This window comes from Polyodon spathula, chromosome 4 (genome assembly GCF_017654505.1).
Source record: "Polyodon spathula isolate WHYD16114869_AA chromosome 4, ASM1765450v1, whole genome shotgun sequence".
Taxonomy (NCBI): Eukaryota; Metazoa; Chordata; class Actinopteri; order Acipenseriformes; family Polyodontidae; genus Polyodon; species Polyodon spathula.
In genome coordinates, this window is record NC_054537.1 from 10,716,227 (window position 1) to 10,740,101 (window position 23,875).

At 38.1% G+C, this 23,875-nt stretch overlaps 1 long non-coding RNA gene across 1 annotated transcript; it reads right to left on the reverse strand.

Annotated features, from left to right (window-relative positions):
- Nucleotides 1-5,189: 5,189 nt before the first annotated feature.
- Nucleotides 5,190-23,271, reverse strand: LOC121314166. Its single transcript, XR_005950081.1, has 3 exons — nt 22,852-23,271; nt 7,974-8,006; nt 5,190-6,288 (listed from the first exon to the last, which is right to left on the reverse strand). It is a non-coding gene; the product is annotated as an uncharacterized LOC121314166 (long non-coding RNA).
- Between the last annotated feature and the right edge of the window lie 604 nt (nt 23,272-23,875).

Genomic DNA, 23,875 nt, shown 5'->3' on the forward strand with positions numbered 1-23,875 from the left:
TTCAGGGATGGGGGGGTCTCCTGCGACAGGCACCCTATGTAGCCCCATCCATGCAGAGTCACCACAAAGGGGAGCTGGGAGAGGAGATGGCCTGTTCGCCCTTTAGAGTACCAATGGGATCCAACGGGCCAACCTGTCTGCCATCGGTGTGGGGTAAGTGGGCATGTTGCATGGCCGTGCCTAGCCTCCAACTCCAGCTTTAAACTATTGACTCCAGGTACTGTGGGTCGAGTAACTGGACCAAACAATCAAGGCCCCCAAGAAATTGACGAGCAAGCTGTGGTGGGGAGTGCCCCCTGGTGGAAGTCTGTGTAGAAGGGACTGTGATAAAATGTCTGTTCGATACAGATTCCCAAGTAAACCTCTTTAGTGAGAGTTTCTTCAATAGGCATTTCAAGGACAGGAATGTGGAACGGGCCAAAGACATTGAATGGCTACCCTGAAAGCTGCCAATAGTCTACAGATCCCTTATGCGGGTTATACCCTGCTTGACTTCAAGATAGGTGGAGTATTGATCACAGCCGGGGGGGTAGTGATTGCACAAGACAATTGTGTGGGGGCTAGTACTGCAATATTGGGCATGAATGTGATTTTGGCCTGCTGGGCGGAACTATTCAAGCAAGGAGGCAATAATTCTGTATTTCTTTCTCAACAGCAAGACCCTAAAGTATGGGATGCATGGAAGCAGGTCTTTGTAGACTGTTAGCAGGTCCAAGGGGCTTCTCAAAAGGTTTGGTTGAACGGAAGTAGTGCAGCATAAGATACCTACAGGTGTATATGCACCTCTCATACGACCTACGGGCTGGGGTCATAAGGGAAAGTTCAAGCCCCTGGGCATCACCTATTTTACTAAATAAAATCAAAGATGGCTCATGGCGCTTCTGTGTAGATTATTGCAAGCTTAATTCTGTTACCCATAAGGATGCATATCCCCTCCCACGCATTGAGGAGTCATTGACTAGCCTGACCCAAGCTAACTGTTACTCTACACTTGACCTTGCCTGTGGTTATTGGCAGGTTGGAGCCAGGTTCATGAATCACTATTGATATATCTTAATGATGTGATTGTATACTCTGCAGGTTTTGAAACTCATATGCGCCACCTAGAAGCTGTGTTCGAGAAGTTCTGAAAACATGGATTGAAGCTAAGACCTGAAAAGTGCCACCTGTTTCAGTGACAGGTGAAATTTTTAGGGCACTTGATCAGTGCACAAGGAGTTGCCCCTGATCCAAAGAAGGTAGCGGCAGTACACAATTGGGAGCCTCCTGCTACACTCCAGCATGTACAGTCTTTTCTGGGTTTTGTAGGCTATTATAGACGATTCATTTATGGGTTCTCCAAGACACCCAGGTCGTTACATGTTCTCTTAGAGGGTACAATACCACGGCGGAGCTGAAACCCACTAAAGTGAACTGGACAGCTGAATGCCAAATGGCTTTTCTGCAGTTGAAAGAAGCACTCTTACAAGCACCTGTTTTAGCATATGCTGATTTCACAGCCCCTTTTGCCCTGTACACAGATGCCAGCTTGGGTGGACTGGGGGCAGTGCTTATCCAGGATCAAGATGGGACAGAGCGTGTGATTGTATCTGCATGCCGGAGCTTGCATCCGGCAGAGCGCAATGATCAGAACTACAGTTTGTTTAAGTTGAAGCTGCTGGAACTTAAATGGGCTGTGACAGAAAAGTTCAAAGACTACTTACGGGGATCAAAGTTTGTGGTGTATACTGACAATAACCTTCTCGTTCATCTCCAGACTGCAAAACTAGGAGCCATAGAACAGTGATGGGCAGCCCAGTTGGCTAATTTTCAGTATGAACTGAAATATCGACCTGGTCTGTCAACATTAATGCTGATGTTCTCTCTAGGTTATCACTGGAAGCTCCCACCCAGGAGATAGAAGTATAATTACTTATGGTTTCTTCCCACCGGTTAGCAACATGTACTGCTGCCCAGGATGACGAACAAGAAGTTTGGGACTGGGACCCAGACTACTGAACCAAACTGCAAGATGAGGATCCAGTACTACAGTCCAGTAAAAGGTACATCACCGGGGAAGCCCCCCTACAGCCACCAAATGGAGTGGAGAAGCACTTTTGACAAGGCATGTACTGCAGCAGTGGAATCGTCTGGAGTTGAACGAGGGCTTTCTTTGCTGGTGGACACAGGACCAGGGGACCATTGAGTTGCGATACCAAATTGTAACCCTGCAGGCATACACTAAAGAGGTATGGGAGAAGTACCACATCCGCTTGGGGCACCTGGGACTGGAGAAAAAAACTAAAGATCAGTCAGCCCTCACAACTGCTAAGGCCCTATGGCTTCATGTGATTCAGCCTTTCGGGTGTCCAGAAAGATTCCATTCGGACCAGGGAGCTAATTTTGAATCTACATTAATACACGCGTTGTGTCAGTATTATGGTTGTACCAAGAGCCGCACTACTTTGTACCACCCACAGGGTAACGGAGTGTGTGAGCGTTTTAACCAGACCTTGCTGAAGGGCACTCTGGAGTCAGAGAAGCAAAGTAGATGGGTGGATTATCTCCCAGAACTAGTGCATGCATATAACAACTTTGTACATGCATCAACAGGATACCCGCCCTTTTATTTGCTGTGGACATGGCACTAGGGGCAGCTAATACCTCCCAGGGTGGAGGGACTGAACAGTGGGCATGAGGTCACCATGAGTGGCTTACTTTGGCTTATGGGAAAGTAAGCAACCATGCAGATAGAGCTGCAGGCTGTGCAAAAGCATATTATGATAGAACAGCTAGGGATGCACTACTGTTGGCTGGTGATCGCGTGTTAGTGCGAGACTTCCGTAGGCGAGGAAAGGGTAAATTGTCTGACTACTGGGAAAAGAAACCATATATTGCAGTTGGCTCTGCAGGAACAGATTGCCCAGTTTATAGGTTGAGACCAGAAAGGAAGACCGGCCCCGAGTGGACTCTCCATAGGAACAACCTATGTTCAGGAATACTATATCCTGAGGTAAAGGCCAGCCCTGAACTACCTCAAATAGTTAGTGCTAGTAGAGAGCTTGAGCGCATTTGTCAGGGTCCACAAGCTGGACAGTGCCCAGAGCCAGAGGGAGTACCAAAGCACTTCCAGAGAGAAAATATAGGCAGGATTCCAGCCAGGTATAGACAATAAGTTTATAGACTGCCTGGGACGGCCATGGACAAAGCAGGGGAGAATGTTGCAGGGTTGAGAATACCTTATTTTCTTTTTTTTTGATCGTTTGCACAAATTATTGATTTGTTCACATTGTATTTATTATTTTGTGCACTTGAGTTGTAACTAAATGTGTTCATATGGACTTTTATTTACTTTTGTAATCACAGTGGAATTGTTTTTTTTTTTGTTTGTGCACACGCCCTGCAAAGTAATAGTAGAGAACTGCCAGCACCTGGACCTAATGATCGCCTATTGGAATTTTAGTCTAAAAGGCTTGATTTTTAGAGACAAAAGGGGAAGACTGAGAGGAGCAGCAAGGACCAACGGAACAGCCACGGAAATGGAGACTAGAGGCAGCGGACATAGCGAACATAGAACAAGGAGCTACGGACTGGCGAATAGTGGCAGTTTTATTTCGTCAATTTACTTTTAGCTGTAGAGAGAACTTGATTGGCAACAGAGTGTCTGCAGTGCCGAGGCGGATGATACGACAGGCTGACCCAGGATTTCAGTGCTGCAGAGAGGCTATATGATGTTGCCAGAGGGAATTGGCTTGGACTGATCCCGCCGCTCCCTTGCCAAAGATAAGTGCTTGACTTACTTTTTTTTTCTTTATAGTATTTTTAGTGTAGCTATCGTTAACACTGTTATTGTGCATCTTTATATAGAAGGAGTTGATGTATGCTTCCTGTCCCTTCCTAGCGCTCCACTGCCCTACTCTTCCTATTGTGTTTTATCATATAGCTGCCCTATACCTTGCCTCCATTTGGGTCATGAACAAAAATAAAGTGTGAAACATAATAAGTGCAAATGAAACCAATTTATTAATAATAATAATAATAATAATAATAATAATAATAATAATAATAATAATAATAATAATTGATTTTATATAGCGCCTTTCAGGGATCACAAAGCACTTTACATACATAAATGACAATAATCAAAAATAATAAAAGCAGCAATAAAACAGCACTACAAGAATATTACAAGAATAAAAATATAAACAGATAAAAACACAAACTAAAAGCAATTTAAAAAGTCACAGTAAAAAGAAAAGGGATTAAAAAATATCTGGGGATGGAGCTTCCCTTATTGCAAGAGGGAGCATGTTCCAAAGCCAAGGTGTGTAACTAGTGAACTCCCGATCTCCCATGGAAAATTTAAAGTTATTTTAAATAGGCGGGTGCTAGATTATTCAGGGCTTTGTACGTGAGTAAAATAATCTTAAAATCAATTATTTGCCTTACCTTACAAAAGCAAAACATAATGTGCACAACCCTAACTAATTATAGTCACTCGTGACACTTACAATCAGCATCCATCACTTTACTGAAGGAAGTAGTTAGTAGATACAGTAATAGCTTAAGCTATGATCAAAAGACAATCTCTTCTAAACAATAACCAAGGCTCATAACCAAGTATCTCCCTGTGACAAAGTGCCCGCCCTTGTGTCTATTTTTTCTGTTATATGTTGCGTGTGGTGTGTTAAATGTTGGTGTATAGGCATTGGTACACGGGATATAAATGGGTCTGTATTTCATGTGTGCTTAAAAATTTATAATTGTATTTAGTCACGGGATTGTACATCACGTCACATGCATTTAAAGTAGTTAATATGTGAGCACGAGGTTGCACATAATTAATTCACGTGCTGGGATTCAAGTGAATAATTAATTGGTAACTGAATCCCAGCACAACCGTATATGTAGATGCACGTTTTACTCACTCGGGGTTGGGTGTTTGGTGAGTAGGGAACAGGAGAGAGAGGAGGAGAAACCAAAGAGTGTAATATCAATTGTTATTGCGTGCTGGTGGGACCAGCACGATACTTGTTTATTTAAAACTCACAGTGCTTGTTAGTCTGTCCATCTGCTCGCTGTGTTTGTTCAGTATAGTCCGTTTTGTGTGTCTTTTTTTGTTTTGGCGTAAAGTGCCGTGTCCTGTTTTCTGTTTGTTTGAACCTTTTATTTACAATAAACTGGCGCAAGCAAGCGTCTTCACCATTTCACTTCATCTGTTTTGTCTCGGTGTATTCCCTTCCTGGTTCTGACGTCACCCACTCCGGCCTACTTTGTGACACTCCCCCAAGACACTAGCTTTCACAATAGCATCATGCAGGAACAACTATACCAAATAACCTCTAAAACATCTGGGTTTTTATTTATTTATTTATTTTTACTTGTCTCAAAATGTGCTTCATTAGCTGGAGTACCTTTATTTTATCAGATAATAAAAGCACATCTATTTGTGTCCTGATTAGTTTGAAATGATGTCCTTGGCTATAATTACAGATCAAAGTAGATTTAGATAGGGTGGTATGTTAGTCAAGCCAGAGACATCACAGACTCTTGTCTGTTGAGCTAAAAGAGTTAAATCTTTCAGGTCGCTAGATTGAAACCCTGATGCAATCAGTTTGCTTACAGCTAGAGCTTGTCACACAACAATAACAAATAATCTCAGAAAAAAAAACAAACTGTTGTATGTATGTTTCTATATCTGCAAAGATATAGTAGATGATAAGCACAGCCTTCCACAGGACCTCAAAAGAACCCGAGGCACCTGATCCTGTTGAGACATGTCAGGTACATACCTGCAGTGTTAACAGTGAAATATGCCACAGTTAGGTGGTTTGGCTGGTGCTGGTTTTTTCCTGTCTAGTTAACAAGGAAACTGACACTCCTTTGAAAACCCGGCATACGTCAATATTTTACATAACTGTTTCTTATACCTTGTTCTTTTGGAGTTCTGCAATTCTGTGTGTGGCTATACCTGCAGATAGACCAATCTTCATTAACTATAAGAATACACAACATAATTACAGTGCAATGTGTCTCGCTAGAAATCATATATAAGGTTGCTGACCAATTGTATTTAAATGTAGGGGGTAAGTGTACAAATAGAGTTTAAAGGTATCTGAGAAATACAACAGCTTTCTCCTTCTATTCTTTTTTCTAAATAATGATATGAAACAGGGATGTATTCAGTTTTGCTACTACTAGTGGGCACAGAATGACACAGTAAAGGATGAGTTTAATTATGTTGATACAAGAAATACACAGCCTCCAACAGAAGAGTCTTGATAAGCATCAGAGTGTGTAGGCGACATCCTGCAGGAGATAAAAGAAAAGGAAAAAACAAACAAATGAGCTGCTAGCAACAGGAACAGTGTAACCTTCCTGCGGTAGTTGTGCAATACAGGGGAGGGATCAGTCTATTAAGAACTCTGTTCAGTTCCTCATTAGCCAGCTTGTCTAGTGTATCTCCCTATGGAGTTCAGACATTAATCATTATAAAGGATTCAGGTAATTAATAAAGTCCCAGTGATAGAAGCTACAAAAATTTTAAAAATCTTACCTGTTGGGTGCTTCCGTTCATAGTATGTAGGTGTGAAATGTGCTGTTTTGAAAGAAACACGTGCTATAGCAAAAATGTATTTTTATTTAAAAACATGATATCTCATTCCGCATTAGTTAAAGAAAGTTCCCATGCCTTAATGTGTTACATCTGCTCTCCCGGGGCCATTTAACCTCAGCAGTGTTTTCTGGGTCAATCCATGCTACTAGCTGAAAGCATATCAGTCCATAGAGGAAACAGCTGGCTGGATAGTGACAGGACATTGAAGAGGTTAGAACAATGTCACCCTCCAGATGAAATGAGTACTGAAGGTGCAATGCTATCTGAATGCAGGGATCCGTGTTTAAAACAAATGCCTGTTTACTATTGCACATGGTTCTTTCAAACCTGCACAGCTGAGACATGTATAACAAGAGTGAGAGAGCCACAGGTCAGATAAAAAGTGGTCTGGAAGTCCTGCGTCACTTATGTCTACAATATTTCACCTCCAAAAATCAGTCAGGTCAACAATATTGTCATGAATTATAGTCCACTTGACACTCAGATGTGACTTGCACAAATTACACTGTGAAGACAATAACAGCTCGGGCTGTCTTTTATGCTTCATAGGACACCACTAACAAGTAGGTTAAACTAGACTCTTTGATCCCACTGGACTATAAATTAACAGGGTTTCAGTTTGATTTTCCAAAAGTTACTATATTCAGCTGCCAACACTACATATTAAATGTGAATGTAAAGAGGAAACCTACAGTATGTAATACATAGAAAATATATTATTAATCCTACTAAGATGTTCACTCATGGAAAAACGAAAACACATTTAATATAAACATGCCTGCTCAGGATTATAATAATAATGACAATGCCTCCTCCTAACCACAACAAGTTTAGCATAGATAATAATCATCCACCTAAATAATTTACAGTAGTAACATGGTCATACCCTTATAAAAGTTTACCATTGTAAAGCATGTAAAGTGTAATAAACCAAAGTGAGAGCATGGTAAGGCATAGGCAAGCATGGTAATGACCAGAGAGGTATGGCAAAGTAATAGAAAAAAACATGGCTACTTACATATGATAATGCATAAAATAACCAAGGGAAAAGCAAGGAAAAACTGCAGAACTACTGTGATAAACATCTATAGGGGTGTGGTTAACGTATAAGTTGAAGCACATGGTGCAAACAAAACAATTCCAATAAATCATGTATTGCTATAATTTAATGAATCCCTGAACTTCTTATATGAAAAACACACATTTTGGTAAAGGAGAAATGGTTATTTATTTGAAGCTGTTGGAGAAGAATATTTATGGAATGCTTCTTGCTGATAATACAATGCTGTGCCTCCAGTGAACTTTCAAAGATGCATGAAGCAATTAAGTCACTATTGAAAACAAGTCAGTTGTAAGAAAAGCAATGACTGGTACTCACATGTGAACCGGTGCATCTAGCTTGTGGGAGTTCCTTTAAAGAAAATAAATGGGACACATTTAGAATATTTTGTTTTGGTTTTTTTTTTTTTTTTTCTTGAGAAATTGAACCTTGGGGCAGGAGCAAAGGCTTCTCCCCTGTCCAACGCCTTCCCTGTCAATCTTCCTTATTCAATCCCTTGTTCATGCTTCTGTTTTCTTGTCTGTGTTTTTTGGTTCCTCCATCTTCCTTTCCCCCCTCTTCCTCTATACCTCACCTCCTGTGCAACTGCATCTCTCTGGGGTCTTATCCCCTGGAAAACCCTAGCCAAATAATTAGTCAGCCACTCACAAACACATTACAATTTCCTATTGCCTTTGTCTCTCCCGGCCAAGGAAGGAACTTCAGCAATCCATTGTTCACACACACGCGCAAAAAGCGCTGAGGAAAATTTATCATCTAAAAAAAAAAAAATTGATGGGTTCAGAATCTTTTTCCTACAAGGCCTCAAACTTTCAAAAGCAACTGCCGTGTGTCAAAAGTTTTCCTGCAGTGAGAAGTACAGCATGGAAAAGAGTGTGATATACGTGTGAGAATGTTATTGTTTATAAATGCTATAAAAAAAAGTACCACTAAAAATCAAATAAACATTTAACAAAACGAGTGCTTCTTTCATATATGAAAATGTGAGCTCTACTAAGTGATAATAATGCATGTTAGATAAGATTTACTGGAATTACTGATTAGCTTTACAGTATGCACTTTAAAATGGCTGTTTACAAAAATAATGAAATATGAAGACATGAAGAAAAAATTGAGAACAACAGGAGGCCATTCGGCCCATCAGTGGTCGTCCAGTTTCTAGTAACTGACTGATCGCAGAACAAATCGACAGCTGAATCGACAGCTTCCTGCGGGGGTTCCACAACAACAGTGTATCTTAGTTTAGTCTACGCTCACAAACCCTTACAATGGTTATTTACACATGAAGACTGCGGTAAAGAGAGCACGCTATTCTAATTTTGGGTTGATGTGAGCACTCCATGACTTTTAACCTATTTGGATTCCAGCATGATCACACACAAGTAAAATTTTACAGTAAGATTATGAACAAGTTTTCTGTACTGATTGCTTAAGATTTTTTTTTTTTTTTCCTTGGGAATATTTAACCATTGTGTAGGTTGCTATTTCATGCACTTAGGACATTGGCTTACTGCTTTTTCCCAGGCAGAGATCACACACTACAGCTGCTGCTGAGGATTTCATTCGATATTTCTTTTGGTGCCATAAAATTAAAGACTTTTGTGGGGAGATGTTGGGTGGGGTGGTTCTTTCAAGTATGTTATGATACTTGTTAGTATACTATACATATACTAAAAAAATACGATTATTTACCATACTACTCGAATATTCAACGCATTTTTAAACAAACGAGAAAAGTTTCAAAACTTTCCATTTGCTGATGTGACAAATGATGAGATGTGGCTGATTTAAAGTTATTTAATTCCAGAACTACACAGTAGAACATTCCCAAATGAACTATACTTATAGTAGATATGCCATTCTTTATGGTACAATGTCCAAAATCCAACGCACCTTTTAATAAACATGAGATAAAAGTGTTTCAAAACACTCCATATTTAATGTTCCCATTCTGATAAATGATGGGCGTTGGTGCTTTTAAAGTTCTTTAATTCAAAAACTATACAGTAAAACAACCCTTAAGAAAATAACCTATAGGTTTCTATAGACCTATCAGACAAATGTCCCAATTCTCTATAAAAATATATAGGTTCAATACAATAGCCTATAGGTCTTCTATAGAAATTCTATAGAAGTATTCTATAGGTAACCTATAAGTTATTTTCATGAGGGAATGTGGAGCATTTTGAAACTCATCTCCAGTTTGTTTAAAAAGTGCGTTGAACATTCAAGTTGTATGATAAAGAAAGGTGCTTTTACTAGAAGTATAGTTCATTTGGGGATGTTTTACTTTTGTAGTTGCATCATTTGTCACATCAGCACATGGAAAGTTTTGAAAGTCTTATCTTAAGTTTGTTTAAAAATGCGTTGAATATACAAGTAGTATGATAAATAAACATATTTTTACTATACGTATAGTATACAAAAAGGCATCTTAATACACTTTTGAGACATCTGTGCAGTGCAAAAAATAATAAAAACATTAAAAAAGGAGCAATCAGCTCTTTTTTCTTTAATTAATAAGTTGTGTGATAAATTAGCTGAAATATTATTTCCTACCAACAATATGCCGCCCCACCAATGGACATTTGAAAAACAATTTGGGCAAGAGCAGTAAAACACATTATTAAACAACCAGACACAAAGCATTTACAAGCTTTATTACATTGCTTTAACACTGTGTATTAAACAGTTTCATTCAAACAAGATTTCATCTCACAACCATGGATTTCCAGGTGAGATTGTCTCCTGTACCTGTTCTTTGTGCATGGAAACCACATTTTCCCGAGCTGTCTGCGTAAACAGCACGAGATCACTACGCATGGTTAATTTGCATATCAACCTTCTCCTTTCCCCTTCAATTGCATCACGTCTTGAGTAAAATAAAATGAGCCAATGGAAACCCTGAAATGTATAGTGCCATTTTTCATTCATGTTCACTCCACCATTGAAAATGTAACTAAGGTAGTGGATAGACAAGCATCCAGCCATCTCTTAATAAACATAGATTATTCAAGAAGTTATCTTCTTGGATTTTTGGCAATTTCAAACTAAATGAATAATGTCTTCTACAAGAAACCCTGGTTGCTTTTTATGTCGCATATACCATGGAGTAGTTGTTCTGAGACATTTGTATGTCCTTGAAGGCATCTAATACAGTGAAATAACCCCCCCCCCCCAAAAGAAAACAAGGAATTCTCATCATCTGTTTATTGTCAGTTTACTGTCATCAGAATGGTAGCATGTTCTATGCCTAGTAATCAGTAGCTTTCTAAAGCACACCCTATTTACATGTTGCCTAACAGGAAGGCAGAATGGTCTGCTGTCTACAGAAACTGGAAGCTGCTGTTTATAGAGGCTGTGTACTGTGCTAGAGCAAACATAATTAGTTTTTACACTCCACAAGCTACCAGGATGCAACAGTTTATCTAGTGGGTTGTATTTGAAATATCTACATATCCTCAGTCAAAGTCTAAAAAGAAGTGAATAACCACATGATTCGTAGTACAATAAAGAGGAGAGATGGGGATGCTGCTTGTACAGCTAATTAGAAGCAAGGAATTTCATTTTTAGGCCTTGGTTAGCATTATTAACCCATTATGTGCTCATAAGTGCCCATTAATTTGACATTTGAGGACTGGTTACTTTGTAATTTTTTGGAGCATTTTTAGCAGGCATCTACATGGATCTGTTATTTAAATGTTCTCTTTAACTATATTGTTATGATAACTTACTCTAATTGTGTGAACTACAAAAGTCTAAATGGAATGTATCAAATGACATAAATACACCTTGTTGTTTCAAAGTAATTAATGGGTTAAGTATATAGATCAATTTTGATGTATTGTGGAGTTTCTTCACAGTACTGTAAGGTTGTTCAGCTATTATTTAAAACTGTTTTTAAAACAGTTGAATAACCTTACTTTGCTGTCTGTCACAGAGTGCTATTTCCATTAACGTATGCATTTCTTAATACTTGATATTCTATTTCCTTAACATGGAATTTACTAATCTGGCTTTCACTTGACATATTAGATCATGTAATCTGTACCGTGGTATTTGCAGTCAGCACAGGGTAGTTTTGGCAGAAACTCACTTCTAAAATAATTTCCAAAAGCTTAACTGTTAGGAATTATTTTTTAATCCTTCCACAGCAGAACACCTATTGATGACATTTCCTTAGACTGCACATTTCTCTTCCCTAATTATATTCTAAATTATATTTTTAACCTCAATATCCTCAATACATACAGTACATGTAAAGATCCAGAACCTGTTTTATGACTGAAGAAAAAGCTACACTGCAATATCATGTTTTCCTTCTTAAGTCCTTATCACAAAGACGGCTGCAGTGGGTGCCGTCAGACCAGAAACAGGAACTAACACAAAATAAACAGAGAGGTGGAGTTTTTGAGCACTTCTTTGCGCTCAGCATTTAATAAATAAACAGACAGTAAATAAAAAGGTTGTTACAAAAACAGCACACGGCACATGAGGCCAAAATCAACAGACAAACAAAATGGACTAACACTTAAACAAACAGTGGACTAACAGACAAACACGGTGAGTCAAAACAAAGGTTATATATTTTACTTTGTTGAGTTTTTAATTCTCTCCTCTCCACACCTGTTCTCCACTCACCGAACACACAACCCCGAGTGAGTGAAAACATGCTGCTTTTATGCAGCTGTACCGAGACTCGATTGCTAATCAATTATTCAATTGGAGTCTCGGTACAACTGCACGTGAATTAATAAAGTGCAATTCCCCATGCTCATATATTATTACATTCATGTTACGTTCATGTTTGGAAGTTACTGTAAAGCAGATGTTTTCTCCTGTTTTTAAAAACACTTTTGTTACACTGGAAATTTGTAGACTTTAACTTATTTTGGCAGAGTACACCACTTGCATGTCAATATGGACTCTTTATCTCCTCTTTAAGCAATTCAGTGCTATTGCTTTCATTGTTCTGCATCTGGGCAGCTAAAGTTCAGCTGAGTGTAAGTAATTCTCACTCTATTCTATAACTTCTTTTATGTAGTAAGCTACTATTTGTGATTGACACTTTTATTATTTTTATAATACATTTGGGGATTTGTTCAACACTCAGCATTACATTCTGTGCAATTATTATTATCCGAGTCAGGTTCTAACAGCCTTTCAAGCACGTGGCAAATTTAAGGAGAACTTGTGAGTTTCAACCTTGCTGGTATTTTAGGTGTCATATTGATGGAAATGGCTACAACATTCTAAAACAGTAGTGTTGCCCTGGAGATTGTGAATCAGATAAAAAATAAAACGTTATGGTGACAATCTTTTCTTCACACGCTGCGACACATCTGCACCTCAAACACCTTACGTATATTTGAAAAAAATAAAAAGAACATTTGTGGACTCCTTTTCAACAATGTCAGTGTCTACGTCCTTACTGTTTATCTATCATCTTTTGTTTCTCAAGAGTATAAGGACAGGCAGTGATGTATATTATACATTGTTAGAGCTATGCAAAAAAATCCCATATACATGATAGTGTCCTCTAAACGTTCCACTGTTTCTAGGTCACAAAATAAATAAATAAATAAATAAATAAATAAAAATCCTGTATATGTATTATCATAATGTCTGATTAGAATAGCATAAGCATATAAATAGAAAATAAGGTTCAGGTTCACAGCTTTGAAAATGTCACGTCAAGCATCAACTTAAATACCCTCTTGATACTGTTTGTTTAGGAAACAATGGTAAACCAGTGTGTTTATTTATCATTTGTTTTACCTGCATAAAGAAGCAAGAAGGGAGGTATTGAATAAAGATACTCCAAGTCACTCCAAGTCAGCCAATGTTTTCAATTCAAAGAGCAACTTAATGAAAGGAACATATTTTAAATATTGGTCAGATTAGCTTGGAAGAAGGATCAAGCAACAGCATAATCTTTAACCTTTTTTTCCAAGCCCACAGGGTTATTGACATGAATACACTGTTTATTTATAATATAAACAACATTTAATATGTTGCCAAACATGGCGGCAGGAAGTTACTTATAAAGGAACAGCAAAACGTAAACTAGATTCTTAAAAATGTTTAGGATGAGTAATTGTATTGTATGAATTCCAGGGCTAGTCCTGCTACTAAATGAGGTGGGGTCTAAGACAAAGATGATAAGGGAAGAACAACATTGTGTCTCAAGGCCTACACATCATACTTCGTAATTACAGACCACCAAGCCGTCAGCACATCCTCTGAAAAGCTTCAATATGTATGGAGAAGACAATATTGTTATAGGGAAACATGCTTAAGCAATGAGCTTGCAAGGCAAATAACAAATGTCATTTGAGGCAAATCTGACAGGAAGGCAGTGAATAAAGTGATGTTTATTCAATTTCATATTCCTTTGAAGTAGTTTGTCGCAAAGACAGCTGCAACAGACTCAGGTAATGAAATATGTCTTTAAGCAGTGATTGCTATTTCAATCCATTAATGTATAAATATTTCTGATAATTTCCAGATGTTAGCATATACTGGTCTTACTTGGAAGTGTTTTAAGGGATCCTTTATGCTGTGGAGCAGTATGGTTTTGGGCTCCTATAATGCTAATAATGCTAGTTTGGAAGTGGCCATGCTACTTATTGCTTTGAAGATCAAATTCTTTCCAGTATTAAACAACCATATCATCGACAACGGATAATTGCAGGCATTACAAATGTCCATTATAAATACCATATGGGAGATGCTGAAATTGAAGAAGGAATCTATGAAAAAGGAATTTATGTTGACTCAGACATGTCTTTATCTAGACAATGCAGGGAAGCTATAAAAAAGGCCAACAAAATGCTTGGATATATGGTAAAAAGTGTTGAATTTAAATCAAGGGAAGTAATGTTAAAACTTTACAATGCATTAGTAAGACCTCATCTAGAATATTGTGTTCAGTTAATTAATTTTTATATAGTGCCTTTCATAGTGGACTACCATCACAAATCGCTTTACAACATACGAGACTAGGGTGTGTGAACTATGCATCAGCTGCAGAGTCATTTACAACAACGTCTCACCCGAAAGACGAAGCACAAGGAGGTTAAGTGACTTGCTCAGGGTCACACAGTGACCTGGGATTTGAACCTCCTGGTTATAAACCCGTTTCTTAACCACTGGACCACACAGCGTCCTATAAATGACAGTTCTGGTGACCTTGGGTCTAAAAGGCATGTCATATGCAGAAGACTACGTGGCGCTCTGATTCAAGCATTCAAAATTCTAAAAGGTATTGACAATTTCGACACAGGGGACTTTTTCGACCTGAAAAAAGAAACAAGGACCAAGGGTCACAAATGAAGACTATATAAAGGGGCATTCAGAGCAGAAAATAGGAGGTACTTTTTTACACAGAGAATTGCAGGAGTGTGGAACTAACTCCCCAGTATTGTTGAAACTGATACCCTGGGATCCTTCAAGAAGCTGCTTGTTGAGATTCTGGGATCAATAAGCTACTAACAACAAAACAAACAAGATAGGGTGAATGGCCTACCCACTTTTGTAACTTTTCTTATGTTCTTATGTTCTTAACAGTGATGGTTAGCTTAGGTTAATTTGAAATATAGTTTCTGTCATATGCTGTAACTTATCTGCAGGTTTTAACAATTTCATTGGTCTATTCTTCATATTCTTCATGTTTATATTAAATAAGCATATCAACCTAAAGAAAAGAAAGTGTAATGCCAGGATTAATATGGTCTAAATACTAATACATTACTAATGGAAGAATCTTGCATTGAATACAAGGATGTTTGCCAATTTATAATAACAAGAAATATAATAACAAGAAAACTTTAGTTTTTTTTTTTCTCTTTTCCTAATTGATAAAGTACAGTATTCTCTGTATTAGTCTCCTACACAAAAAAAACAATCTTCTTCAAAGGGTATCTTTGCCAAGCATGAAGCGCTGCACCCTTAGTCCATTCAAGCTGAGGAACTGGCGTGCAGAAAAGTGACCAGCCACCTGCTGCTGCTCCCACAAAGCCTTTGAACAGTTAGGCACAACAACATTGATGAAAGCTAGTGTTGTCTTTAAAAAAAAAAAAAAAAAAAAAAAATGAACAGAACCGGTTTTGTACTTGCCTGTAGACCAAACAATGGAACATTATATTTAAGATAAGGCCTTTTCTTTGCTTGCCTCTTATCAGGTTGTTCTGTGTATTGGTTAAAAGTGTTTGCTGACTATCGGCTGTGAAAATGCCCTATTCTTTTTAATGTAGATTGGATTTCAAAATCAGTATCAGAGGTTGAAACAAGGATTTTGTTTGTTTTTCTTAAAGTGGATCTCAAATTTAGATTCCGCAGTGCACAAAGTGGATGGGAGAGTTATACATTACCAGGATCAAATGATACTGTTCCATAGGTATCTACAATCCTGGCATAACATAGTTCCTGGGTGAAAGGATCTTGAATACTGAATGATGCCTTTATCCAGGACATGTTTAGGGTGCACCAACAGTGCTAGTTTAGATGAGTTTCATGAAAAAATTCAGAGAAAATAGATGCCTGTGGTCAGTAATACTATCAGGGTGTGGTCTCATTCTCATGGTAACGATTTCGATGACAGAGGCCATGAGTGTTTTTAACTTACCAGGTATGTGTTACTCTGAAATGCAGGTGCACACGCACGAGAGAGAACTATGTATTTCAATATAATGAACATCTATGGCTAAAAGCTTTGCTTCACTTACAATAACAAAAATAAAATAAAATATGAACATAATTTAGAACTTTTATTTAAGATCGTGTGATCAAATGAACTACAAAATGGTGCCATAATGTTGTACAGATAGATTTAGAAAATGTCACATTTTTCATTTTTCGTCAGTTGTTTGTTAAGTATATGGAATACTACAAAGCGGTATGTAATCTAATATGTTAACATTATTCAGCATGTTTCATTTTTATTTAAAATAAACAATGCAAACTGTGATGTGGAATGTGCCTTCATGCACTTTAGTGCTGTTCTGAAAAATATAGATCTTTTACGAAAGACTGTTTTATATCTAAATATATATTTGCATAATATATATATATATATATATATATATATATATATATATATATATATATATATATATATATATATATACTTTGTAATTACAGAACGTATGTAGTAGTCACAGTGTTTTATTGCACTACTACAACTGTGAGGGCGCTGTACAACAGGAACAGTGTGCTCCGGACTGGATGGGTTGGCATTTCATTCCAGGAAAAGTTGGAAGTCGGACATCCAGAAAGGGGGCGGAGTCACAATACCTGAAGTCTTCACCTTAATGTGGTCAGTGATGTGGCAATCTCACTGCAAACCACTTTACCATATGCATATATTAAATCCATAAACAAAACAGCCCCCAAACCTTGGCTATCCCAGTGCACTCATACTCTCATTTCCTTTCCCACTGGTCAGGCTACGCAAGCCCCTTCACTGAACCATCTTTCACTCTTTTCCACTGCAGCAAACACTTTCCTTTGTCTTTGTATACTATGTGGCCACATTCCACACTGCTTAGTAATCAATTAAAACATTCCACATTTTTTCAATTAACTAATCACATACCCCACAAACCAATTAAACTATGTGGCTATGCAAATGTGGCCTCGGGCTGTTCCTCCACACCTCAGCCAAGATGGCTGCCAGACACAAAAACACATATTTCTAAGTGTGACTAAACCAAGGTTTTAAAATACATTTTCCTCTTTTGTAGCATTGAACGTATTATTACGACATCCCTTTATCTTCTGTTAAATTTTTTTTTTTTTATTAGGACCATTTGTTTTGTGATAGGTCACAAGGTCTGATTGCTGCTAGACAGTTGCAGTGAAACTAATCTACAGCATACCAGGAAGCAGCTGCAACAATCTAGAGCGTTCATGAATATTCTGAAAGGAATTATACAAATTCAGCAAAGAACCTTAGACCCTCAAAAGAAGAACAAGAAGGCCAGCGATAATATTGCTCATGCTAAAAAGATGCTATGTTGTTAAAACCATGGTTTCAAATGGTGGTGATAATATTGCTCACGCTAATAAGACACTATGTTGTTAAAACCTTGATTTCAAGCTGAATTACGTTTCCTATCTTCTTCTTTCGTGCAGTATTAATCTTAATTCATTGAAGAACTTTAGTAAACGCATCACACCCTGTTTACTAACTAATTAGAAGTAAAAATACCAGTCGAGACGTGAAGGAGCTTACTTACTGGTGGCGGCAGGGATAAAAATATGACAGAGCCAGAAACCAAGAGAACGTCTTTGTTAAAGCCAGAAAGAACCTGCAGAAAAATGTACACTGTAACTATGTTTAATAACAATTTTAGTAAATGTGTTTAATTACAACTGTGATTAATCTTGTACCATTGTGCCAAACAATTGAAATTTGTTTGATCAATAGTGGTATTTGAAGGTTGGTTGGGTAGGTTATTTTAATAGTATTATGCTATACTCACTTAGTTTTATTATGCGCATCATTTTTATCCCAAATGAAACTTTAGAACTGAGTGTTCCAGGTGGTTTTATCAATAAGGGGGTATTTATCATAGGGTATATGAAATAAAGATTGGCTCATTATGCCGCTCTCGCCTGTTTATAATAATAAGGCACTTATTTGGCTTTTTTCCAACACGTGTTACAATTATTTATTTTATATACAAATTCTGGTACTCATTTGTACTGTTGGGTTTGTACAGCAGCAGTGTCCCAGTATTGAACCCACACCCTTCAGTCAACAGTCCAGAGCCCTAACCACTACATCACACTGCATACATGTATAACGCATAGCTCTCAGGACTACAACTCTAAATTAGAGTTCAACTGAAGGTCAGACCTGTTTTTTGTTTTGTCTCTTTTTGTTTGAGGTTAAGAATATATTTACATTTTTCCAAAAACAAATTGTATTTAGGTTTTGGGGAGATGTTTCTTTATTGTAGGAGGTTTTATTTATGTATTTAGGGCATATTAAGATAACATTAATGTGTTCTCTGTGCATATTACATTATGTAAAACTATAGATATGTACAATAGCGTTTAACAGTACACGAGTAAAAGCAAATGAATAGCTAGCAGACTGTTGTTTTAGTCTATCCTATGTGTGATACAAAACAAACCATGCTGATATGTTGTAGTGTCACATTAACATGTTATGGCAATACAGGACATTAAATACCCTTCCCCCAATCGTACACAGCTTCCACCTATGTTTTCTGCTTTGCGACACATTCAGTCAGCGGAATTTTTGGGTCATTTTTGCCTGCGTAAAATCCTTGTCAGAATTTCTTGAATAGTTCATGAATATATGGCATTTCGTTATATGTGTTAAACATGCTGCTTTGCATATGTAAACATCAATAATTAAATGCTATTCCGCCCCTTTCATTTTTCATCCGCTAAATCCTTGTTTTCCGCCCAGAAATGGGAAAAGTAAACAGGACAGGGACAGAACTGTGTATGGCAATCATGTTTTGTGTACGGTAAACGTTTCATAAATTAGGCCTTTAGTCTACTGTATGTTAATTGTAGTTAAAAAAAATCAAGCCCATTTTTAGTTTCTGGTCATTGTCCAAGAACACTATTGTGAAGAGGATTTTCAGCAGACTGTGAACTGTTAACATTTCATTCATGTCTCTCTGCAGTGTGTTCTCTGTTTAATGCAAGTCACATAATCTCCTGTCTAAAAATGCTAGTCATGTAGACCTGCAAATACAGAAACATAAGATGGCAGCCTTTGTGTTTTGCTGTGATAAAACAAGAAAAGGGTATTCAGGGCAAAGGATTTTAGACACTGTTTGTAGAATGTTTTTACCTTTTGTCTTTATGAAAACTATGATCTTAACAATTCACTACTGGTTTTGCATGTTTATTTTCTTATCCTGCACAATTATACAAAGCTATTATCTTCTGAAGATAATGTATTAAATAACCCTGGAATAGTAATAATCACTAGACACATTAGAACCTATATTCTTTTTAAAAAATTAATTTAGTTCCCAATTTTCTCCCCAGTTTAACATGTAAAATTACATTCGCTCACTACAACAATTCCTCAGGTCAGTGTGTATCCTCCAATCCCAAGACCAATTGCTTCTTTCACCCAAGGACTGCCAGAGCAAATGAGATGCTCCCTCTGGAATTCCCAGTGAACCTATAACTCCCTTTTACCAGAAAAGCCACACGGGGATCCTGTGAAGCTGAATTTTTAACCTAGTGCTTTGGTATTTTAGCTCTAAAGCTGCTGTGCAAGCCAATTAAACTTGATCTGGGATTACATACAGTAGTTCAAATATGTAGGCAAATAATATGTTCTGGCATATTTGTTAAAGGGCATGTGTAACCACTATGCATTTAGCACTTTCTTTGCAGAGAAAACTTTCAGGGAATATGAAATACTGACCAATAGAAAGGATGTTTGTTGACCTCTATGTCTGAAATTGGCATCTGCCTTAATACACCAGCTGATGGGAACAGTTGTCCTCTGTATCCTTTAGAAATATAACCTGTGTAGTGCAATAACAATGTGTGTGAATCTTGGATGGTAATTCTATAACACAAAATTCATAGTATTGGTTGCCATGTTGCTAAGGTTACCATTGCTGTCCTATTGAACCTAAACAAAACATGTTCTTTCATTGCCTAAGTGCTGTAAGGCAGTGTTTCCCAGTCTTGGTCCTGGGAACCACTGTGTCTACTGATTTTCATTCCAACTGAGTTCTCAATTACTTAATTAAAACCTTAGTTGAACTGATAATTTGCTTAATTAGACCTTTTTACATGTTTTCATATCAAACAGTTGCAGCTTTCAAGTTAGCTATAGCATTTGACAAGTAACATGAATTCAGCTCTATTACATTTAAACATCTCCAAACTGCTATAAAAGAACCAGAAGTCATTGATTCTCTCATCAATTCCAAGATCTCAAAGGGATTCAGGGAGGGTCCATTTTCAGCCCCTCCCTTCCCTCAGTTCCTCATGAATCCCATTGGAGTAGCTACAAGGAAAATGTCAGACAAGAAGAGTCTCATCATAAACCTCTCTGCCTCTCGTGGCTCTTCCATCAGCAGTATTCCCTCAGATCAGTTTTCTCTTCATTAAATCATCATATTTTATGATATCCATTCCATCAAAATACCAGGACGGGGTTCCTGGTTAGCTAAAGCAGGCATTTCTGACTCCTGCAAAGTCATGCCTATACTTCCTTTTCTCCATCATCTTTTTGGTATCTGTTGGACGTTGCAATTTTACTTTGCTACTATATTAACTTTCGGATGCCGCAGCAGCCCTAAGATCTTTGATTCACTATATGAAGCCCTCTGCTGGATTATACTCAATATTAATCGCATCCCCTTTCTGCTACACTTTAGAACTCTCTTCTAAAGTCTCTCCTCAGCAATTGGCATCCACCTCTCAGAGGAGAAAACCATTTTGTCCAGTTCACTGTTGAGTTCCTAAGTATAGCTATACCTATGTCTCATATTAGGAAGATGGTGCAGTGAGGAACAAGGGCACCATGTATTGGTTAAGCAAGCCGACTCCCAGCTGAGTCTGGAAGGGACAGAGGTCCCTGTAGTCAAAGTTTCTCACAGTCTGTCCAACCAGGCACCCTCGGGTAAATACACAGGGCAGGATGGAAGTTTTAGGTATCCAAAGAAAGGGAATAGGTACAAGCGGAAGCGATTGTGAGCTCAGATCAGGTTTCCTAAGTCTGTTTAACCAATCATCAATAGGAAACAAGGGTGCAATGTAATGGCAACAGTAGACCCCGTCCAAGCTGCTACTAACCCCGTACTAACAGCAGGGGTCCCAGTTCGACTCTGTGGGACAGATCCCTGAATATGATAATAATACATGAATGTGTATTAGAAATGTAACTGGATTCATTAATGAAACTGTGTGTCTTGAGAAATAAGGCAAACTGCTGTGTCTTGAGAAGGGGGCCCCTTGCTTGCAGACATACTGAACTATGTGACCTACTGATTAGGTAACGGGCGCCTGGAGGGGATTAGGCTGAGCGGACAGTTGATATGGACAGATAACTCACATCTGCAACAACAATCGTTTTCACGCAAAGAAGACATAAACTGGTGATGTCATAGTGGAAAAGGACACTGCCTTAAAAAGACAAACCAATCTAGGTCTGCTGCAAACCTAAAGCCACAGTATCCAAAAAAAAACTGTACCCTGCTACCTGCGTAGCTAAAAGATTCAGCGAAGAGGACAGAACAGAAGGGTGCTGTTATGGATCCTATACCGAGGACTGAAGGCTTTGTTGCAGCTGTTTGTTGATTCTATCAAGAACTGAAAGCTTTGTTGCCGAGTTTGATCCAATGTGGGATTGAAGACTTTGCTGCTGAGAGGAGAGCCTTTTGTACTGTACCCTTCAACAGATTTAGTTTCCAAACCAGCAGACCAAAATTCTAAGCTTCAAAAGCATTGAGTATAATTCCAGTTGCATTTTCCTTTTATGGAACTAAATTAATTAATTGTAACACATTCACATAGAATTGAACTGTTAATTATTTAGTTTACACACTTTGGGTGTAAATTAAATTTTAGTGAAACTTCATGTAGTAACTATAAGTAATCTACCTCATATTGTTGTATGAAGAATTTTTTTTTAAAAGTAAACTTGCCATATCCTTAACTTATTATCTATATACCATTAATAAGTTTAATGTGATATATTCTAAGATTGTATGTTTTTATGTGGGTGTGTTTGTGTGTGTTTGTGTAAATCATTAGCTAAGTCACAGCTTGCTTGAGCTGCTGAATAGCTGCTTTGTGTGTGTGGAGACAGGCAGTGCCATATTTCAATTTCCTGCTAGCCAGCATGAATGCAGTAAGAGTTTTGAATGGTGTTTTGTCTAAGAAATTTACTTTCTGACTTTTCTGATTTCTGTTTATTATTTGTGTACTTAATAAAATACTTCTGGTGATTAATCATTCCTTGTGTCTGCACATGTATCTGTGTTCATAGTAAATCCTCGATCTTTGTAACACGTCAATTAATTATTAATAAGAGAACTAATCAACCCAGATAAACATTAGATTATCAATTACTGAAATACCTGCAAGTCAGGCTTTCTTCTGACTCTGTTGACAGTTCAGCAAGCTAAACCTGATGATTTGTGATACCCCCAGACTCGAGTTAAACCATATATCTGCTTACCTATTGGTGCAGAACATAACAAAGGTGGTGTCAGGATCCCTGTTCACGCAGACATGGGATTCCTAATAGACGGTGCCTTCCACGATTTTGAATTGACCATTCCGGTAATTGGCCAACTACCCAGGTCATTGGTGGAGAAAGGGCTAATGAACAGGCGTACTTCACCTACCCCAGCGGAATGATAGCAGTCACCCCAGCTGAAGCTTTCCTCAACAGTGAAGTGTGTAGGGTAGAGTAATGAGAGCAATGAGAATGAGATGGCCCTGCCTGTGGTCACCTCTGTGGCTCAAGATCCTCCCACACAGGACACTGGTGAGAACCTGCCCCTTTGAAGAGCAGGTGCAGTAACAGCTGGCTAAGGCTGGCACTTTAGAAACAGCTGAGCAAAAGCAACAGCAATTACAAAACCTGGGGGTAACACTGCAGGGCATGGTACTCACTGTTAACCTTCACTCCACCACGTTGAACCATACTCTTCATACCTGTGGCAGAGCAAAGCTCTGCCCTTTTTAAATTGGCAGGGATGGGGTTAATTTCCCCTACCTGCCTGGGTTTATTATGTTCAGGTGGCTGGGGTTGATTAGTTGATTAGGTTAATTAACGATCAATCAGCGCCCAGCCACCTGACATAAAAGGAGGCCACTGCTTCTCATTTGGGAGGAGGGAGCTGAGGAAGCAGGTTGGTGTTTTGTTGGTTGTGATTTTTCAATTTTCTAAATCCAGTGAAGGCATTGCCCAGCCTGGAAACCTTTATTTTGTACATTTTGCTTTTTTGTCTTTCTTTTTGTGTTTCAATCCCTTTGTTTTGGCCCTTGTGCCTTTTTATTTTTGTATCTATTTATAATAAAAGTATATTTTTTTGAACTGCAGTCTGTCTCTGTGCCTCTATCCACTCGCCAGCCTGCCACAATACCATAGGTAGAATCGCTGATATAATTGAATGGGATTATGCATATGTGCAAACGGTTAGGATGCTAATGTAGGATTTACTTCGAGAGATTAGTTCCATGGTAGGAAGCTTGGC